The sequence below is a fragment of the Triticum dicoccoides genome, chromosome 3A (assembly GCF_002162155.2).
Source record: "Triticum dicoccoides isolate Atlit2015 ecotype Zavitan chromosome 3A, WEW_v2.0, whole genome shotgun sequence".
Classification (NCBI taxonomy): Eukaryota; Viridiplantae; Streptophyta; class Magnoliopsida; order Poales; family Poaceae; genus Triticum; species Triticum dicoccoides.
In genome coordinates, this window is record NC_041384.1 from 64,166,073 (window position 1) to 64,182,668 (window position 16,596).

Below are 16,596 nucleotides of genomic sequence, written 5' to 3' on the forward strand. Positions count from 1 at the left end.
TTTGTCATATATTCCATATATCACATTAGATAGATATCATATTCATGGAATACGATTCACTTTCAAGATGCCTTGATGGTGAAATGGTAGACACGCGAGACTCAAAATCTCGTGCTGAAGAGCGTGGAGGTTCGAGTCCTCTTCAAGGCATAATATGGAGAATGCTCATTCAATGAGCATTCCCCGTAGAAGTATTCCGGAAATCTGGGCCTGGCGCTCTCCTCTATCTTCTGAGGTCCTTAACCATCTCCCTGAGAAAAGTAGACAGTAAAAGCCAAAATAGACTAAATATATATAGCCTGAACGATCCTAAAAATCCCTCGAAGGAGATAATAAAGAACCAAAGCAGATGGTATCCTACTGCAAGGGTGGTCTTAAGAATCCAAAAGAGGTTGCTCAGAAGAGATAGATGTATCCCAACCTCTATTGCTCTCGCGTAAAGACTTTTTTTTACGCGACGGGAAAAAGTGACTAGGAATTCCCCTTTTTGTTTGCGAATCCCTGTTTGTATCCTTTGAGCGCACGCCCATTAAGTAGCAATCAAATCAAGGAAATCGATCAAACGATCCCAATACCGTGCCGGCCCAGACAGACTTACCAACTGATGAGCCAAAGTAGCAAATTTCTTCTTCCTAGGAGGGGCGGACTCTACGTTGGTAGATCGAACTTTCATTTCTTCCTTCCATTTCATCTGTTCAAGTAGTTTCCTTTTCAAGAAGATACGCTTTGATACCAGACTGGTGTGCATTCTATGCTTACCCAGCGAGCGAAGGAGCGAGCCAATTCCTCTGTTCCGGTAGAGCCAATTCCTTTGAAGAATTGTTTACTTTCTTGTCTTTCCTCCAGTGAACAGAGTGGAAGACCAGGTATCTTCGTAGTTGGCTCTGGAATGATTGCTTGCAGGATTTCATATTTTCCAGTGATCAGCTTAGTTGGAAGAGATAGATAGGAGAAGCGAATGCCAGATGCGCGGTGTGCCAATCAATCCAATTTCGTGAGATCGAGTCAAGATAAGAAGGCAAAATTCTTTGGAGTAAAGTCGCTTGGAAGAAAGAATAGGAATTGATCTAGCTATAGTATAGATAGAGTGTCAGATGAAATGCTTGACAAGGCAAGGAAACAGAACTTCCACATCCTCTGTTCACACTACCTGGATTGGAATTGGTTCTATCGAGATATGCTGACTTGAAACAGGAATTTCTTGGTAACTGCTGCTTCTTTGAAGCAAGTGCTTTCGGGTTGGCTCTTCTGATATGTGTATTTGCTACCCATACGGAACAATTTCATTGATGAAAGATGGATGGCTATTCTCCACATTTGCCAGCACAGTGCACTTTTTCTTCTATTTCGTGATTCCTTTCTTTCTGTCGCCATTTGAAAATGGATTTCTCCTCCTGGTTTTAGTCACACACGTCTTTTCCACCTAGGAAGGATGCCCCTACGATCATTCCATGCTCTGCCTTCGCCCGAGCGGTCCCCAGGGAAGGAAGCCAATAATGGGAGTGTCAGGGCGGAACTTCATTAATGAAAGGATTTGCACTGCCCCACCGTGCCGCAGGGACGAACTTCAATAGCCCATCATAGCACTCTCAGTCAGGGGGTTAGGGAACTCTTGAAGATATCGATAGAATAACATTTCTTTTTCATAAGTTTCAGTGGACGCAGAGCCAACAAGTGCAGTTTTTCAGCGTAAGGTCAGGTTACAGAAAGGCCTATTTTGATAAGCAAGGCATTGCAAACAAATAGGTAGAGCAGAGAGCTAACCTAAGGAGCGAGCTTGTTGTAGTTGGTCTAAAGGGGGAAATAAAGGACTGTCCCGCTACTACTTCCTTGATTCCCGGGAAAGAAGGAAGACCGAGGTAACTAACTCTTCCTTCTGAAAAATCTATATCCCAGCTCGTTTTCATCGAGCCTTCCCCCCGTTTGGAGTATAGCCAAGTGGTAAGGCATCGGTTTTTGGTACCGGCATGCAAAGGTTCGAATCCTTTTACTCCAGAGCATACTTATTCTAGAAAATAGAAAAAGAAAAAGAAAGTCTCATCCCTACCCTAATAAATAAATGAAAGTAGATTTACATTATTTTTGTATTTCTAGGGGGAATGTTGAGGCAAACTTACGATGCTGACAAGCTGGTTAGGTGCCGAGTTGGATTAGACATCGCAGGTTTCAGTTTAAGAATTGGGAAGAGGTTAAGAACCTAGTGGAATCCACTGCGAGGGGAAGTGCTGAAGTGAAGAAAAGCCCCAATTTTGGAGAGGATTGCATAATTGGAGATTAGAATTGGAGCAAAGCCGTGATCTGGTAGGCGACTGGTACAAGTGTTGGGGAACGTAGCAGAAATTCAAAAATTTTCCTACGTAACACCAAGATCTATCTATGGAGAGACCAGCAACGAGTAGAAAGGAGAGGAGAGTTTGCATCTACATACCCTTGTAGATCGCTAAGCGGAAGCGTTCAAGTGAACGGGGTTGATGGAGTCGTACTCGTCGTGATTCAGATCACCGATGATCAAGTGCCGAACGGACGGCACCTCCGCGTTCAACACACGTACAGCCCGGTGACGTCTCCCACGCCTTGATCCAGCAAGGAGAGAGGGAGAGGTTGAGGAAGACTCCATCCAGCAGCAGCACAACGGCGTGGTGGTGATGGAGGAGCGTGGCAATCCTGCAGGGCTTCGCCAAGCACCTACGGGAGAGGAGATGTGTCACGGGAGGGAGAGGGAGGCAACCAAAGGCCTTAGGTCTGATTGCTCCTCCTTTTCCCCACTATATATAGGGCCAAGGGAGAGGGGGAGGGCGCAGCCTTTCCCCCTCCTCCAAGGAAGGGGTGCGGCTAAGGATGGGGAGGAGTCCATCCTCCCCAAGGCACCTCGGAGGTGCCTTCCCCCTTTAGGACTCTTCCCTCTCCAAGTTTCCTTGCGCATGGGCCTCTTGGGGCTGGTGCCCTTGGCCCATGTAGGCCAAGGCGCACCCCCTACAGCCCATGTGGCCCCCCGGAGCAGGTGGCCCCACCCGGTGGGCCCCTGGGACCCTTCCGGTGGTCCCGGTACAATACCGATGACCCCGAAATTTGTCCCGATGGCCGAAACAGGACTTCCTATATATATATCTTTACCTCCGGACCATTCTGGAACTCCTCGTGACGTCCGGGATCTCATCCGGGACTCCGAACAACATTCGGTAACCACATACAAGCTTCCTTTATAACCCTAGCGTCATCGAACCTTAAGTGTGTAGACCCTACGGGTTCGGGAGACATGCAGACATGACCGAGACGTTCTCCAGTCAATAACCAACAGCGGGATCTGGATACCCATGTTGGCTCCCACATGTTCCACGATGATCTCATCGGATGAACCACGATGTCAAGGACTTAATCAATCCCGTATTCAATTCCCTTTGTCTATCGGTATGTTACTTGCCCGAGATTCGATCGTCGGTATCCAATACCTTGTTCAATCTCGTTACCGGCAAGTCACTTTACTCGTTCCGTAACACATCATCCCGTGATCAACTCCTTGGTCACATTGCGCATATGATGATGTCCTACTGAGTGGGCCCAGAGATACCTCTCCGTTTACACGGAGTGACAAATCCCAGTCTCGATCCGCATAAAACAATAGATACTTTCGGAGATACCTGTAGTGCACCTTTATAGTCACCCAGTTACGTTGTGACGTTTGATACACCCAAAGCACTCCTACGGTATCTAGGAGTTACACGCTCTCATGGTCGAAGGAAGAGATACTTGACATTGGCAAAGCTCTAGCAAATGAACTACACGATCTTTTGTGCTAGTCTTAGGATTGGGTCTTGTCCATCACATCATTCTCCTAATGATGTGATCCCGTTATCAACGACATCCAATGTCCATAGCCAGGAAACCATGACTATCTGTTGATCACAACGAGCTAGTCAACTAGAGGCTCACTAGGGACATATTGTGGTCTATGTATTCACACGTGTATTACGATTTCCAGATAATACAGTTATAGCATGAATAAAAGACAATTATCATGAACAAGGAAATATAATAATAACACTTTTATTATTGCCTCTAGGGCATATTTCCAACAGTCTCCCACTTGCACTAGAGTCAATAATCTAGTTCACATCGCCATGTGATTAACACTCACAGGTCACATCACCATGTGACTAATACCCAAGAGTTTACTAGAGTCAGTAGTCTAGTTCACATCACTATGTGATTAACACTCAATGAGTTTTATGTTTGATCATGTTGCTTGTGAGAGAGGTTTTAGTCAACGGGTCTGAACCTTTCAGATCCGTGTGTGTTTTACAAATCTCTATGTCATCTCCTAGATACAGCTACCACGCTCTATTTGGAGCTATTCCAAACAACTGTTCTACTTGGAGCTATCCTAAATTATTGCTCCATTATATGTATCCGGTCTCTCTACTCAGAGCTATCCGGATAGGTGTCAAGCTTGCATCGTCGTAACCTTTACGACGAACTCTTTTACCACCTCCATAATCGAGAAAATTCCTTAGTCCACTAGTTACTAAGGATAACTTTGACCGCTGTCCTGTGAGCCATTCTTGGATCACTCTTGTACCCCTTGACTGTCTCATGGCAAGGCACACTTCAGGTGCGGTACACAGCATAGCATACTGAAGAGCCTACGTCTTAAGCATAGGGGACGACATTCGTCCTTTCTCTCTATTCTGCCGTGGTCGAGCTTTAAGTCTTAACTTCGTACCTTACAACTCAGGCAAGAACTCCTTCTTTGACTGGTCCATCTTGAACACCTTCAAGATCATGTCAAGGTATGTGCTCATTTGAAAGTACCATTAAGCGTTTTGATCTATCCTTATAGATCTTGATGCTTAATGCTCAAGTAGCTTAATCCAGGTTTTCTATTGAAAAACACCTTTCAAATAACCCTATATGCTTTCTAGAAATTCTACATCATCTCTGATCATCAATATGTCAACAACATATACTCATCAGAAATTCTATAGTGCTCCCACTCACTTCTTTGGAAATACAAGTTTCTCATAAACTTTGTATAGACCCAAAATCTTTGATCATCATCAAAGCATACATTCCAACTCCGAGATGCTCACTCCAGTCCTTAGAAGGATCGCTGGAGCTAGCATACCTTTTAGCATCCTTAGGATCGACAAAAACTTTCTGATTGTATTATATACAACCTTTCCTCACGAAAACTGGTAAGGAAACTCGTTTTGATATCCATCTGCCAGATTTCATAAATACAGCTAATGCTAACATGAATCCGACGGACTTTAAGCATCGCTACGGATGAGAAAATCTCATCGTAGTCAACTCCTTGAACTTGTGAAAAACTTTTCGCCACAAGTCGAGCTTCATGGACGGTGACATTACCATCCACGTCCGTCTTCTTCTTAAAGATCCATTTATCTCAATGGATTGCCAATCATCGGGCAAGTCCATCAAAGTCCATGCTTTGTTCTGATATATGGATACTATCTCGGATTTCATGGCTTCTAACCATTTGTCGGAATTTGGGCCCACCATCGCTTCTCCATAGCTCGTAGGTTCATTGTTGTCTAGCAACATGACCTTCAAGACAGGATTACGTACCACTCTAAAGTAGTACGCATCCTTGTCATCCTACGAGGTTTGGGAGTGACTTGATCCGAAGTTTCATGATCAATATCATAAGCTTCCACTGCAATTGGTGTAGGTGCCACAGGAACAACTCCTTGTGCCCTGTCACACACTAGTTGAAGAGACGGTTCAATAACCTCATCAAGTCTCCACCATCCTCCCACTCAATTCTTTCGAGAGAAACTTTTCCTCGAGAAAGGACCTGATTCTCGAAACAATCCCTTATTGCTTTCGGGTCTGAGACAGGAGGTTTACCCAACTGTTTTGGGTGTCCTATGAAGATGCATTTTATCCGCTTTGGGTTCGAGCTTATCAACCTGAAACTTTTTCATATAAGCGTTGCAGCCCCAAACTTTTAAGAAACGACAACTTAGGTTTCTCTAAACCATAATTCATACGGTGTCATCTCATCGGAATTACGTGGTGCCCTATTTAAAGTGAATGTGGTTGTCTCTAATGCCTAACCCATGAACGATAGTGGTAATTCGATAAGAGACATCATGGTACGCACCATATCCAATAGGGTGCAACTATGATGTTCGGACACACCATCACATTATGGTGTTCCAGGCGGTATTGATTGCGAAACATTTTCCACAATGTCTTAATTGTGTGCCAAAACTCGTAACTCAGATATTCATCTCTATGATCGTATCATAGACATTTTATCCTCTTGTCACAATGATCTTCTACTTCACTCTGAAATTACTTGAACCATTCAATAATTCAGACTTGTGTTTCATCAAGTAAATATTCTCAACATCTACTCGAATCATCTGTAATGTAAGAACATAACGATATTCACTGCATGCCTCAGCACTTATTGGACTGCACACATCAAAATGTGTTACTTCCAACAAGTTGCTATCTTGTTCCATCTCATTGAAACCGAGGCTTTTCAGTCATCTTGCCCATGTGGTATGATTTGCATATCTCAAGTGATTCAAAATCAAGTGAGTCCGAACGATCCATTTGCATGGAGTTTCTTCATGCATATACACCAATAGACATGGTTCGCATGTCTCAAACTTTTCAAAAACGAGTGAGTCCAAAGATCCATCAACATGGAGCTTCTTCATGCGTTTTATACCATTATGACTTACATGGCAGTGCCACAAGTAAGTGGTACTATCATTACTATCTTATATCTTTTGGCATGAAAATGTGTATCACTATGACCGAGATTCAATAAACCATTCCTTTAGGTGCAAGACCATTGAAGGTATTATTCAAAAATTAGAGTAACCATTATTCTCCTTAAATGAATAACCGTATTGCTATAGACATAATCCAATCATGTCTATGCTCAACGCAAGCACCAAATGACAATTATTCAGGTTTAATACTAATCTTGATGGTAGAGGGAGCGTGCGATGTTTGATCACATCAAACTTGGAAACACTTCCAACACATATCGTCAGCTCACCTTTAGCCAGTCTCCTTTTATTCCGTAGCTTTTATTTCGAGTTACTAATACTTAGCAACCGAACCGGTATCTAATACCCTGGTGCTACTAGGAGTACTAGTAAAGTACACATTAACATAATGTATATCCAATATACTTCTATCGACCTTGCCAGCCTTCTCATCTACCAAGTATCTAGGGTAATCCTGCTCCAGTGGTTGTTCCCCTTATTACAGAAGCACTTAGTCTCGGGTTTGGGTTCAGCCTCGGGTTTCTTCATTGGTGCAGCAGCTGATTTGCCGTTTCATGAAGTATCCCTTCTTTCCCTTGCCCTTCTTGAAACTAGTGGTTTTACTAATCATCAACGATTGATGCTCCCTTTTGATTTCTACTTTCGCGGAGTTAAACATCGCGAATATCTCAAGGATCATCACATATATCCCTGATATGTTATAGTTCATCACGAAGCTCTAGCAGCTTGGTGGTAATGACTTCGGAGAAACTATCACTATTTCATCTGGATGATCAACTCCCACTTGATTCAAGTGATTGTTGTACTCAGACAATCTGAGCACAAGCTCAACAATTGAGCTTCTCTCCTTAGTTTGTAGGCTAAGAAAATCGTCGGAGGTCTTAAACCTCTTGACATGGGCACGAGCCTGAAATCCCAATTTCAGCCCTCGAAACATCTCATATGTTCCGCGACGTTTCGAAAAGGTCTTTGGTGCCTCTACTTAAACCATTTAACTGAACTATCACGTAGTTATCAAAACGTGTATGTTCGATGTTCGAAACATCCACAAACGAGGTTTGGGGTTCAGCACACTGAGCGGTGCATTAAGGACATAAGCTTTCTACTGTCCGCATAATTGCTACTATCAACTTTCAACTATATTTTCTCTAGGAACATATCTAAAACAGTAGAACTAAAGCGCGAGCTACGACATAATTTGCAAAAAGGTCTTTTGACTATGTTTAAGATAATTAAGTTCATCTTATGAACTCCCACTCAGATAGACATCCCTCTAGTCATCTAAGTGATTACATGATCCGAGTCAACTAGGCCGTGTCCGATCATCACGTGAGACGGACTAGTTAACGTCGGTGAACATCTTCATGTTGATCGTATCTTCTATACGACTCATGCTCGACCTTTCGGTCTCCGTGTTCCGAGGCCATGTCTGTACATGCTAGGCTCGTCAAGTTAACCCTAAGTGTTTTCGCTGTGTAAAACTGTCTTACACCCGTTGTATGTGAACGTAAGAATCTATCACACCCGATCATCACGTGGTGCTTCGAAACGACGAACTGTAGCAACGGTGCACAGTTAGGGGAGAACACTTCTTGAAATTTTAATGAGGGATCATCTTATTTACTACCGTCGTTCTAAGCAAATAAGATGTATAAACATGATAAACATCACATGCAATCAAATAAGAGTAGTGACATGATATGGCCAATATCATATAGCTCCTTTGATCTTCATCTTCGGGGCTCCATGATCATCTTGTCACCGGCATGACACCATGATCTCCATCATCATGATCTCCATCATCGTGTCTTCATGAAGTTGTCACGCCAACGACTACTTCTACTTCTATGGCTAACGCGTTTAGCAATAAAGTAAAGTAATTTACATGGCGTTCTTCAATGACACGCAGGTCATACAAAAAATAAAGACAACTCCTATGGCTCCTGCCGGTTGTCATACTCATCGACATGCAAGTCGTGAATCCTATTACAAGAACATGATCAATCTCATACATTACATATATCATTCATCACATCCTTTTGGCCATATCATATCACATAGCATACCCTGCAAAAACAAGTTAGACGTCCTCTAATTGTTGTTTGCATGTTTTACGTGGCTGCTATGGGTTTCTAGCAAGAACGTTTCTTACCTACGCAAAGACCACAACGTGATATGCCAATTGCTATTTACCCTTCATAAGGACCCTTTTCATCGAATCCGATCCGACTAAAGTAGGAGAGACAGACACCCGCTAGCCACCTTATGCATCTAGTGCATATCAGTCGGTGGAACCAGTCTCACGTAAGAGTACGTGTAAGGTCGGTCCGGGCCGCTTCATCCCACGATGCCGCCGAATCAAGATAAGACTAGTAGCGGCAAGCATATTGAACAAAATCAACGCCCACAACTACTTTGTGTTCTACTCGTGCATAGAATCTACGCAATAGACCTAGCTCATGATGCCACTGTTGGGGAACGTAGCAGAAATTCAAAAATTTTCCTACGAAACACCAAGATCTATCTATGGAGAGACCAGCAACGAGTAGAAAGGGAGAGTGCATCTACATACCCTTGTAGATCGCTAAGCGGAAGCGTTCAAGTGAACGGGGTTGATGGAGTCGTACTCGTCGTGATTCAGATCACCGATGATCAAGTGCCGAACGGACGGCACCTCCGCGTTCAACACACGTACAGCCCGGTGACGTCTCCCACGCCTTGATCCAGCAAGGAGAGAGGGAGAGGTTGAGGAAGACTCCATCCAACAGCAGCACAACGGCGTGGTGGTGGTGGTGGAGGAGCGTGGCAATCCCGCAGGGCTTCGCCGAGCACCTACGGGAGAGGAGATGTGTCACGGGAGGGAGAGGGAGGCAACCAAAGGCCTTAGGTCTGATTGCTCCTCCTTTTCCCCACTATATATAGGGCCAAGGGAGAGGGGGAGGGCGCAGCCTTGCCCCCTCCTCCAAGGAAGGGGTGCGGCTAAGGATGGGGAGGAGTCCATCCTCCCCAAGGCACCTCGGAGGTGCCTTCCCCCTTTAGGACTCTTCCCTCTCCAAGTTTCCTTGCGCATGGGCCTCTTGGGGCTGGTGCCCTTGGCCCATGTAGGCCAAGGCGCACCCCCTACAGCCCATGTGGCCCCCCGGAGCAGGTGGCCCCACCCGGTGGGCCCCTGGGACCCTTCCGGTGGTCCCGGTACAATACCGATGACCCCGAAATTTGTCCCGATGGCCGAAACAGGACTTCCTATATATATATATATCTTTACCTCCGGACCATTCCGGAACTCCTCGTGACGTCCGGGATCTCATCCGGGACTCCGAACAACATTCGGTAACCACATACAAGCTTCCTTTATAACCCTAGCGTCATCGAACCTTAAGTGTGTAGACCCTACGGGTTCGGGAGACATGCAGACATGACCGAGACGTTCTCCGGTCAATAACCAACAGCGGGATCTGGATACCCATGTTGGCTCCCACATGTTCCACGATGATCTCATCGGATGAACCACGATGTCAAGGACTTAATCAATCCCGTATTCAATTCCCTTTGTCTATCGGTATGTTACTTGCCCGAGATTCGATCGTCGGTATCCAATACCTTGTTCAATCTCGTTACCGGCAAGTCACTTTACTCGTTCCGTAACACATCATCCCGTGATCAACTCCTTGGTCACATTGCGCATATGATGATGTCCTACCGAGTGGGCCCAGAGATACCTCTCCGTTTACACGGAGTGACAAATCCCAGTCTCGATTCGTGCCAACCCAACAGACACTTTCGGAGATACCTGTAATGCACCTTTATAGCCACCCAGTTACGTTGTGACGTTTGGTACACCCAAAGAATTCCTACGGTATCCGGGAGTTGCACAATCTCATGGTCTAAGGAAAAGATACTTGACATTGGCAAAGCTCTAGCAAATAAACTACACGATCTTTTGTGCTAGGCTTAGGATTGGGTCTTGTCCATCACATCATTCTCCTAATGATGTGAGCCTGTTATCAACGACATCCAATGTCCATAGCCAGGAAACCATGACTATCTGTTGATCACAACGAGCTAGTCAACTAGAGGCTCACTAGGGACATATTGTGGTCTATGTATTCACACGTGTATTATGATTTCCGGATAATATAGTTATAGCATGAATAAAAGACAATTATCATGAACAAGGAAATATAATAATAATACTTTTATTATTGCCTCTAGGGCATATTTCCAACAACAAGTGCTAGACTGGAGCTAGACAAGAAGCGTTGAGCAGGAACTTGAGCAATTCCAGAAACCTTAGAAGAAACTGGATATGTGGCAACAAGAAGGGCTTAGCCAGAATCTTGAAACAGGTATGATACCGGCACATATCAGCCTGATGTGATGTACCTGAATTCATTCATGTTCTGTGGAGTCTTTCTTTTAATATTCTTATTTTTTCTCAGTTTAATTAGGAAGCAAATGCGGTTTCAAGATGAACTCAACCTCGAAAAGGAATTCAATTAGCTGTGCAGTTAGCCCTTTGATCTTGAATAATTGGTTGAAATGGATATTGCCTGTCACTTGAAAATAAGGTTGTTTCATTTAGAATTCAGCAAGTTTCTTAGAAAATTGTTGTTAAACAGGTTGACGTTCCACTGGGAATGGAATAACAAAGGCTTTTGGCAGTTTGTGGATCGAGATGTGATTCTCTTTTTGAGTAATAGTTTCTTTCATTTGGTGTGCTCTTCCTGGAGCCGGTAATAGGAAAAATTTGGTGCATTCTACTTTGCTGTTATGGTATTTACAATCCTTGAATTGTTTGAACCTGACTCTCATTATCTGTCTTCATGGTCTTGAGGGTATTTTGGATATCGTGGAGGTAACTGACGATGAATTTGTCTCTTGCCTCACCGATCTGAACACGGAGTTTCCGAAGCTACAAGAGTGCTTGGTTAAACGGTGCCATTAAGTTTCAACTGTCTTTAAACTTACTACTTCAAGTGCAATTATCAACTCCTTGCAAAATTGTTGGCTTTCTCATCTACAAAAGGCAACTCTGGTATTCAAGGAAACATATAATTAGGTTCCACTCACTACGTCAACAAAAGCAACTGCATCTGGAGCACTTACCAGGGAAAATCGAATAAATAATGACGTAGTACGAGGGGATTTTTTTTCTCACTATTGCCATCCTGTGTTCAGTTCCAATTTCGTAGTAGGAGACAGACTCAAAGTCAATAGATTCCTGTCCTTTTCTATAGAAATAGGCTTGGTCAAGTGCTTAAAAAAGAGGTGACCCGAATGATTTCAATGAATTGCTATTTGGTCAGATTGGAACAATTGGATTCGAAAGGAAAGAAAGACTGTGAACGAAGAGGGCCGCCCATGATCGATTGGATTCGACAAATAAAGTAGAGGGCCCGCCCGTGTCACCACCAGTCCACCGAACCAGCTGTAGATCGCTAACTCTCTTGTCGACGCCCGGAACTTATGTACGAGTTAAGAATGAATTGTTCCCGAGTAGAGAGGGCAGGATAAGGATTCAGTAAGAAGGAGAGTCTACTTATGGAAATGCCATCCTCTCTTTCCTCAGTAACGGAGTGACTAGCTACCCCGACTTTTTATTCCAGTTCCATTCTTACTGGTGCAGGAGTCCAAAGTGCATCTTCCAACTCCCTAACTGCGTCTTCCATGAAGTTCGGGAGACCCCTCACGTGCCGCTGCCCGTGAGACTCGCCTTTGTACACTTTGCGCACCGCTTCGACTAGACCCCGCTACTACCTCGTATCCAAATACCTGCGATCTAGCTCATTCTTTTTTAAGCCCTGCAAGCCTAATAGAACCTTGTTTCCTGGGCCAAGTCAGCCTATAAGTAAGTAGGGCTGAAGACAATTTGTTTGTTAGTTTTTCAATCTTCTTCCTTCTATGCTTAGAGTAAGTGGAAATGACCTCCTTGATCAGCAAGTAAGCGAGCGGTAGTTCAGTCTCCGACAAGTGAGGCCGAATAGCCCCAGGTGTCCTTTTCCTTCTAAACTAGCTGCTCTCGCTTGACTCTTCTAGTGAGCAAGCAAACTGGTCGGGGAACAGGGTCGGATCAAAGTAAGGAATGGGAATAGCACTCACTCGTTGAAGGTAAGCCAGAAACAGGGGTTGTCCTCTCCCTTACTTAAGTCCTAGTCCATCTTTTCGTGCCCCAAAGGGGAAGTCAAGCAATAATGAGGGAACTTGACCCACACCTGACGAAAGAGTTTGGTTGCTCGAAGGAAGCAGAAGCAAAACCTGCTTTCTTTCTGTCCCAACCTCCAAGGGTTCCTCCCTGTATGACATAGTCCATTGGATTGGGGCAATGGTACGCACCTATGTTTGGTGTCCCCTCTCTCACTTCCTCGTCAGATCCTGGTCCCAAAGGGCAATACATTGAGTCGGAAAGACGGGGGGCTTTCGTAAATTCCATTCTGTAGCCGAACTAGCCCCTGGATCAGCTCTCATAGTGGGAGAATCAGAGTCAAGTTAGGCGCAAAAGAGGGGGTTGACATCATTCGTCGTGATTGGATCAATCAGACTCCCCCACAGGAAATGCCAAGGGGCGCCCTTTCTCACTATCATCTACCGCCCATTTCTTCATCATCTGCTGCTGCCTTAAGTGCGTAAAGTAGGCTCAGCTTCTTAGGTTTCTAAATATCTTGTAGTAGCCGAAGGTAGTCCAGTCCGCTTGTTAGATTGAATTGAATCCTATATAACCTACGTAGCTAAAGAGAAAATCATAATAGTCTAAGTGGACCTCTCAAAGGTATAAATAAGTAGACATTAGTCTTACTGGTTCGGTCTTTTTCTTTTTTTGTTATGATGCCCACATTTCATACTTCTCAATTCTTATTTATTCAAGGGTTCGTATGTACTGAGTGACTCTAGGTCTATTCAGATGCAGCTTCAAGAGAGCTTTATTCGGCCTTTGTATGACCGTCTTCCCTTCCTGTCTATCTCCTTCGGTCAGGTAGTTCTGCTTCCGATGCCGGAGGAGCAGGGTGGGATAGAAGGGTAGTTTCTGAGTTCGAGATGTCTGAGCTTGGAGGTTCCGCTTCTCTAATGTGATAATAAAGCAACAAGCAACGCCGCTCCCGTGCGCTCATCCCTTGCTTGTTCTTGAGCGCTAGTCATTCATCCCTAGCTGGGTTCTTGGGATATCTTGATTCTCTTTATGATGATGTAAGGGTCGGCAACAATGAATAAGGAATCGATCGGAAGTTCGCGCCAATCGATCTTCTGTAGGAGTAGGAGGTAGCGCGAATCCCCTCTTTCTTCGTTTAGAAGAGTGCTGGACCTCCACAACATCAAACCATAGAACACAGCTCCTTTCGGTCGAACCCTAGGAAAGACGACTTTACCTTTTTCGTAGATAGTCTGAGTTCGAGCTACTGTAGTCTCCCCCGTTGACCTTCTTTTTTAGATAGAATCTTCAATGAGTGGAAAGGACTCCCAAACTTGCTCCACAGTACTATACCATACAGAGCCGCGCCCTTGTGATATGATAAGAAGAAAAGGGGCCAGGCCGCCCTCTTTTCTTTTCCGCACCAAGCCTTCTTGTAAAATCGGGTGTATAGCTCAGTTGGTAGAGCATTGGGCTTTTAACCTAATGGTCGCAGGTTCAAGTCCTGCTATACCCAAAACAAAAAAAACCACTCTTGTATTCGTAAGGATGCATAGTAGCCTTCAAAGAGCACTCTTTGGCCTTGAGAAAAGCCCCTTTCTCATCAACATCTCGACTTCGCTCGTTGTTTGAGGTCAGTATAAAGGAGATCAGATCTGTCCCGGGAATCGAAGGATACAGAAATATGGAATCGAGCACAGATTATAGGAAACAAGCAAACATAACAGGTTGGATCCCATCTTTAACTGCACAGAGCAGCAGCCTACTATTGATTGATGATCTTACCTTCCTGAGAGTCGAGGAACAGCAGATGAGATAGCCGAAAGGGGGGACCCCGGGTAATAGGTTTCCTTTTCCGGTTTAGGCTTGAGAGAAATCAGGAACTGAACTGAGCACTCCACAAGTATGGATTGGATTGGATTGTTTCATTCTGATACCAACTTTCATGCTGGAAGATAAGGTTGCCATACTGGGAAAGGGGGAAAGGAAATAGGATCCCCTCTCTTCTCTACAGGAATGAACTTCTCCTCGCCGACCACTGGCACTATACTTAGGTTAGGCGCAATAGGTGACTTAGGTTGGGTTGTCTGGATCAATCCTACAACGAATAGCTCTCTTTCCTTTTAATGGAACACTCACTAGATTCTGCTAAATAAGGATAACTGCAAAGATAAGCCGGGTCATCCGAAAATCAAGGAAATATTTCCTGGATTGTCTGCATGGCATATTTCCTATCATTTCACAACCTACTTTTTTTCTTAGTTAGATACTATAGCACCTTCCCTTCATGGGGAGATGTTTATATACCATCTAAATTCATTCATTCATTCATTACTTACTTGCTCTTCTTTCCCAGTGATCGGAATAGGGATTTCCATGGATTGTAGGCCCTCGATTGTAATGATGGTATCAATGAAAGATGAAATAACATGATACTATTTAAAGCAATGGTTGATAGAGCGAGGTCTAACCTTGATTGGGTAGACCGAGAAGCAAACCACTAAGCAACTGGACTGCAGCCCCGAGAAAACAAGCAGTTCGGAAAAGCAAGTCAGGAATACGGTGGCGATGCAGCAACGATACGCATTCCCGCAAGGGGTAGTGAAAAGCCATTAGGGGGAAGAGATAGGTTTCTTATTCTAAGCCAAATTACTATACCATAAGGCGATTACCATTATGAAATGACACTTGAGAGGGCACTTTAAAGTGATTGAACCCACTTTCCATGTTAGTTTAAGCAACAATATTGCTAGGGACCAAAGTAGTGAAAACGACAGCTCCATTTTCCAAAACTTTCTGTCTCATAAGACTGTGAAACCACACAATTTGACATTCCCCTTGGGAAATAGGGAAAAACAGGCCCCGGATTCCGATAACTTATGTCTCGCCTAGTGGAAAAGTACACAATTGACTAAGAAGATTGGAAGGTGGTACGAAAATACTCATCGGGTCTTTCGTTCCAGCAGTCATGATATAGCTTCTAGCTTTGACCGCTCTTAAGGTGCCCGCACTCTTGGCTTGAATCGCCGACTTGTGTTTCGGTTTAACCGAAAAGCAGAATCCTATCATTTCACTACTCGACAGAGGCTCCTCATTCATCCATCGGATAGGACGCCCCATCTATGGACCAAGAGAACAAGATATTTACTTTTTTTACATCTGTAACTACATTCTCACATTTCTTTTTTGATCTCATGACTTTTTATGCGATCGGAAAATGAATGAGATCAGAAAGATAGGCGGACGACTTGACCATAAGGTCGGATGTTTCCGTGAGCAGTAAGCAGCGGATCTCCCCTTTTTGGGGGAAAGCTGGTGGCCCTTTTGGCGTGTTAATTCTTTCGACGGGGCGGCCTTCTTCGTTCGGTAGATCCGGTCGAGGTGGTTTTCCTTTACCAGCGCGTAGGTGGTCTAAGTTCCTATGACCGAGTCTTTCTGGCCCCTGTGAACATATTTTCTTAATGTATTAAAGAGGGCCTCTCTAACCGGTGAAAAGTGGTAGGTGTCCACTAACGGCTATTCCTGGCTCGGCTCCGATAACGCAATTCCGGGAGGAGTCGGTAGTTGGGCACTGGATCCCTTCGGACCTGGAGAACGTGTGACACTGGGTCGGGGTTTGGTGAACCAACAGGTCGCTCCTTTAGTTGAAGTATCGGGCCCCTTTTTCGTTGCCTAGGTTACACCTTCGGAATACCCCAGACG

General features: G+C 44.5%; 2 non-coding genes across 2 annotated transcripts; both read left to right on the top strand.

Moving 5' to 3' along the window:
• The first annotated feature begins 69 nt into the window (after positions 1–69).
• TRNAL-CAA lies at positions 70–150 on the top strand. Its single transcript has one exon. It is a non-coding gene; the product is annotated as a tRNA-Leu (tRNA).
• A 14,187-nt stretch (positions 151–14,337) lies between these two features.
• Positions 14,338–14,410, top strand: TRNAK-UUU. The gene has a single exon. It is a non-coding gene; the product is annotated as a tRNA-Lys (tRNA).
• The last annotated feature ends 2,186 nt before the right edge of the window (positions 14,411–16,596 follow it).